Source organism: Schistocerca gregaria, unplaced genomic scaffold (genome assembly GCF_023897955.1).
Source record: "Schistocerca gregaria isolate iqSchGreg1 unplaced genomic scaffold, iqSchGreg1.2 ptg000484l, whole genome shotgun sequence".
Classification (NCBI taxonomy): domain Eukaryota; kingdom Metazoa; phylum Arthropoda; class Insecta; order Orthoptera; family Acrididae; genus Schistocerca; species Schistocerca gregaria.
This window is the reverse complement of record NW_026061893.1, coordinates 2,704,827-2,711,060: the sequence shown is the minus strand read 5'-3', so window position 1 is coordinate 2,711,060 and position 6,234 is coordinate 2,704,827.

Sequence of the window (6,234 nt, the reverse complement as noted above, 5' to 3'; positions counted from 1 at the left end):
ATGTCCAAGCCACCAAAGCCGGCTAAAAGTGAATAATCGACAACTAAAACTTGAATTGTACTACTTCCTACTGGCTATTACTTCAACATAGAAGCTTCTTCTGTGTTCTACTATGGTGCTTTTAGTGTCTCCGCATAAGGCAGCACGCGACATAGCTTTGCAGACGATAAATGTAACTGTCTCAGAGAGAAATTCGGCCAATGTGACGATCTGGCTTTAAGTCGAATCGATAACAAATGACGAAAATGGACGGATTTCTCAGGTTTATACTGCATATGAACAGTTTTCACATTCTCCCGTGCAACGCGGCTGCTAGTCCTCTTGTCATGCAAAATCTTAAGGTTCCACCTAATGTCAAAGCAACCAAAGCCGGCTAAAAAGTGTATAACCGACAACTAAAACTAGAGTTGTACTACTTCTTACTGGCTATTACTTCAAATTAGAAGCTTCTTCTGTGTTCTACTATGGTGCTTTTAGTGTTTCGGCATACCGCAGCACGCGACATAGCTTTGCAGACGATAAATGTAACCGTTTCAGAGAGAAGAACAGCCAATGTGACGATCTGGCTTTAAGTCGATTCGATAACAAATGACGAAAGCGGACGAATTTCTCAGGGTTTTGCCACATATGAACACTTTTCACATTCTCCCATGCAACGCGGCTGCTATTCCTCCTTTAATGCGTAATCTTAAGGTCCTAGGTCATGTCCAAGCCACCAAAGACGGCTAAAAAGTGAATAATCGACAACTAAAACTTGAATTGTACTACTTCCTACTGGCTATTACTTCAACATAGAAGCTTCTTCTGTGTTCTACTATGGTGCTTTTAGTGTCTCCGCATACCGCAGCACGCGACATAGCTTTGCAGACGATAAATGTAACCGTCTCAGAGAGAAAAGCGGCCAATGTGACGATCTGGCTTTAAGTCGAATCGATAACAAATGACGGAAACGGACGGATTTCTCAGCTTTTTACTACATATGAACACTTTTCACATTCTCCCATGCAACGCGGCTGCTAGTCCTCCTTTCATGCAAAATCTTAAGGTGTTAGGTCATGTCCAAGCCACCAAAGATGGCTAAAAAGTGAATAGTCGACAACTAAAACTTCAATTGTACTACTTCTTACTGGCTATTACTTCAACTTAGAAGCTTCTTCTGTGTTCTACTATGGTGCTTTTAGTGTTTCGGCATACCGCAGCACGCGACATAGCTTTGCAGACGATAAATGTAACCGTTTCAGAGAGAAGAGCGGCCAATGTTACGATCTGGCTTTAAGTCGATTCGATAACAAATGACGAAAGCGGACGGATTTCTCAGGTTTTTACTACATATGAACTCTTTTCACATTCTCCCATGCAACGCGGCTGCTATTCCTCCTTTCATGCAAAATCTTAAGGTCCTAGGTCATGTCCAAGCCACCAAAGACGGCTAAAAAGTGAATAATCGATAACTAAAACTTGAATTGTACTACTTCTTACTGGCTATTACTTCAACTTAGAAGCTTCTTCTGTGTTCTACTATGGTGCTTTTAGTGTCTCCGCATACCGCAGCACGCGACATAGCTTTGCAGACGATAAATGTAACCGTCTCAGAGAGAAAAGCGGCCAATGTGACGATCTGGCTTTAAGTCGATTCGATAAAAAATGACAAAAACAGACGGATTTCTCAGGTTTTTACTACATATGAACACTTTTCACATTCTCCCATGCAACGCGGCTACTAGTCCTCCTTTCATGCAAAATCTTAAGGTCCTAGGTCATGTCCAAGCCACCAAAGCCGGCTAAAAAGTGAATAATCGACAACTAAAACTTGAATTGTACTACTTCCTACTGGCTATTACTTCAACATAGAAGCTTCTTCTGTGGTCTACTATGGTGCTTTTAGTGTCTCCGCATACCGCAGCACGCGACATAGCTTTGCAGACGATAAATGTAACCGTCTCAGAGAGAAATTCGGCCAATGTGACGATCTGGCTTTAAGTCGAATCGATAACAAATGACGAAAATGGACGGATTTCTCAGGTTTATACTGCATATGAACACTTTTCACATTCTCCCATGCAACGCGGCTACTAGTCCTCCTTTCATGCAAAATCTTAAGGTCCTAGGTCATGTCCAAGCCACCAAAGCCGGCTAAAAAGTGAATAATCGACAACTAAAACTTGAATTGTACTACTTCCTACTGGCTATTACTTCAACATAGAAGCTTCTTCTGTGGTCTACTATGGTGCTTTTAGTGTCTCCGCATACCGCAGTACGCGACATAGCTTTGCAGACGATAAATGTAACCGTCTCAGAGAGAAATTCGGCCAATGTGACGATCTGGCTTTAAGTCGAATCGATAACAAATGACGAAAATGGACGGATTTCTCAGGTTTATACTGCATATGAACACTTTTCACATTCTCCCGTGCAACGCGGCTGCTAGTCCTCTTTTCATGCAAAATCTTAAGGTTCCACCTGATGTCAAAACAACCAAAGCCGGCTAAAAAGTGTATAACCGACAACTAAAACTTGAGTTGTACTACTTCTTACTGGCTATTACTTCAAATTAGAAGCTTCTTCTGTGTTCTACTATGGTGCTTTTAGTGTTTCGGCACACCGCAGCACGCGACATAGCTTTGCAGACGATAAATGTAACCGTTTCAGAGAGAAGAACAGCCAATGTGACGATCTGGCTTTAAGTCGATACGTTAAAAATGACGGAAACGGACGGATTTCTCATGTTTTTACTACATATGAACACTTTTCACATTCTCCCATGCAACGCGATTGCTAGTCCTCCTTTCATGTAAAATCTTAAGGTCCTAGTTCATGTCATAGCCACCAAAGCCGGCTAAAAGGTGAACAATCGACAACTACATCTTGAATTGTACTACTTCTTACTGGCTATTACTTCAACTTAGAAGCTTCTTCTGTGTTCTACTATGGTGCTTTTAGTGTTTCCGCATACCGCAGCACGCGACATAGATTTGCAGACGATAAATGTAACCGTTTCAGAGACAAGAGCGGCCAATGTGACTATCTGGCTTTAAGTCGATTCGATAACAAATGACGAAAGCGGACGAATTTCTCAGGTTTTTACTACATATGAACACTTTTCACATTCTCCCATGCAACGCGGCTGCTATTCCTCCTTTCATGCAAAATCTTAAGGTCCTAGGTCATGTCCAAGCCACCAAAGACGGCTAAAAAGTGAATAATCGATAACTAAAACTTGAATTGTACTACTTCTTACTGGCTATTACTTCAACTTAGAAGCTTCTTCTGTGTTCTACTATGGTGCTTTTAGTGTCTCCGCATACCGCAGCATGCGACATAGCTTTGCAGACGATAAATGTAACCGTCTCAGAGAGAAAAGCGGCCAATGTGACGATCTGGCTTTAAGTCGATTCGATAAAAAATGACAAAAACAGACGGATTTCTCAGGTTTTTACTACATATGAACACTTTTCACATTCTCCCATGCAACGCGGCTACTAGTCCTCCTTTCATGCAAAATCTTAAGGTCCTAGGTCATGTCCAAGCCACCAAAGCCGGCTAAAAAGTGAATAATCGACAACTAAAACTTGAATTGTACTACTTCCTACTGGCTATTACTTCAACATAGAAGCTTCTTCTGTGTTCTACTATGGTGCTTTTAGTGTCTCCGCATAAGGCAGCACGCGACATAGCTTTGCAGACGATAAATGTAACTGTCTCAGAGAGAAATTCGGCCAATGTGACGATCTGGCTTTAAGTCGAATCGATAACAAATGACGAAAATGGACGGATTTCTCAGGTTTATACTGCATATGAACAGTTTTCACATTCTCCCGTGGAACGCGGCTGCTAGTCCTCTTGTCATGCAAAATCTTAAGGTTCCACCTAATGTCAAAGCAACCAAAGCCGGCTAAAAAGTGTATAACCGACAACTAAAACTAGAGTTGTACTACTTCTTACTGGCTATTACTTCAAATTAGAAGCTTCTTCTGTGTTCTACTATGGTGCTTTTAGTGTTTCGGCATACCGCAGCACGCGACATAGCTTTGCAGACGATAAATGTAACCGTTTCAGAGAGAAGAACAGCCAATGTGACGATCTGGCTTTAAGTCGATTCGATAACAAATGACGAAAGCGGACGAATTTCTCAGGGTTTTGCCACATATGAACACTTTTCACATTCTCCCATGCAACGCGGCTGCTATTCCTCCTTTAATGCGTAATCTTAAGGTCCTAGGTCATGTCCAAGCCACCAAAGACGGCTAAAAAGTGAATAATCGACAACTAAAACTTGAATTGTACTACTTCCTACTGGCTATTACTTCAACATAGAAGCTTCTTCTGTGTTCTACTATGGTGCTTTTAGTGTCTCCGCATACCGCAGCACGCGACATAGCTTTGCAGACGATAAATGTAACCGTCTCAGAGAGAAAAGCGGCCAATGTGACGATCTGGCTTTAAGTCGAATCGATAACAAATGACGGAAACGGACGGATTTCTCAGCTTTTTACTACATATGAACACTTTTCACATTCTCCCATGCAACGCGGCTGCTAGTCCTCCTTTCATGCAAAATCTTAAGGTGTTAGGTCATGTCCAAGCCACCAAAGATGGCTAAAAAGTGAATAATCGACAACTAAAACTTCAATTGTACTACTTCTTACTGGCTATTACTTCAACTTAGAAGCTTCTTCTGTGTTCTACTATGGTGCTTTTAGTGTTTCGGCATACCGCAGCACGCGACATAGCTTTGCAGACGATAAATGTAACCGTTTCAGAGAGAAGAGCGGCCAATGTTACGATCTGGCTTTAAGTCGATTCGATAACAAATGACGAAAGCGGACGGATTTCTCAGGTTTTTACTACATATGAACTCTTTTCACATTCTCCCATGCAACGCGGCTGCTATTCCTCCTTTCATGCAAAATCTTAAGGTCCTAGGTCATGTCCAAGCCACCAAAGACGGCTAAAAAGTGAATAATCGATAACTAAAACTTGAATTGTACTACTTCTTACTGGCTATTACTTCAACTTAGAAGCTTCTTCTGTGTTCTACTATGGTGCTTTTAGTGTCTCCGCATACCGCAGCACGCGACATAGCTTTGCAGACGATAAATGTAACCGTCTCAGAGAGAAAAGCGGCCAATGTGACGATCTGGCTTTAAGTCGATTCGATAAAAAATGACAAAAACAGACGGATTTCTCAGGTTTTTACTACATATGAACACTTTTCACATTCTCCCATGCAACGCGGCTACTAGTCCTCGTTTCATGCAAAATCTTAAGGTCCTAGGTCATGTCCAAGCCACCAAAGCCGGCTAAAAAGTGAATAATCGACAACTAAAACTTGAATTGTACTACTTCCTACTGGCTATTACGTCAACATAGAAGCTTCTTCTGTGGTCTACTATGGTGCTTTTAGTGTCTCCGCATACCGCAGCACGCGACATAGCTTTGCAGACGATAAATGTAACCGTCTCAGAGAGAAATTCGGCCAATGTGACGATCTGGCTTTAAGTCGAATCGATAACAAATGACGAAAATGGACGGATTTCTCAGGTTTATACTGCATATGAACACTTTTCACATTCTCCCGTGCAACGCGGCTGCTAGTCCTCTTTTCATGCAAAATCTTAAGGTTCCACCTGATGTCAAAGCAACCAAAGCCGGCTAAAAAGTGTATAACCGACAACTAAAACTTGAGTTGTACTACTTCTTACTGGCTATTACTTCAAATTAGAAGCTTCTTCTGTGGTCTACTATGGTGCTTTTAGTGTCTCCGCATACCGCAGCACGCGACATAGCTTTGCAGACGATAAATGTAACCGTTTCAGAGAGAAGAACAGCCAATGTGACGATCTGGCTTTAAGTCGATACGTTAAAAATGACGGAAACGGACGGATTTCTCAGGTTTTTACTACATATGAACACTTTTCACATTCTCCCATGCAACGCGATTGCTAGTCCTCCTTTCATGTAAAATCTTAAGGTCCTAGGTCATGTCCAAGCCACCAAGGCCGGCTAAAAAGTGAATAATCGACAACTAAAACTTCAATTGTACTACTTCTTACTGGCTATTACTTCAACATAGAGGCTTCTTCTGTGTTCTACTATGGTGCTTTTAGTGTCTCCGCATACCGCAGCATGCGACATAGCTTTGCAGACGATAAATGTCACCGTCTCAGAGAGAAATTCGGCCAATGTGACGATCTGGCTTTAAGTCGAATCGATAACAAATGACGAAAATGGACG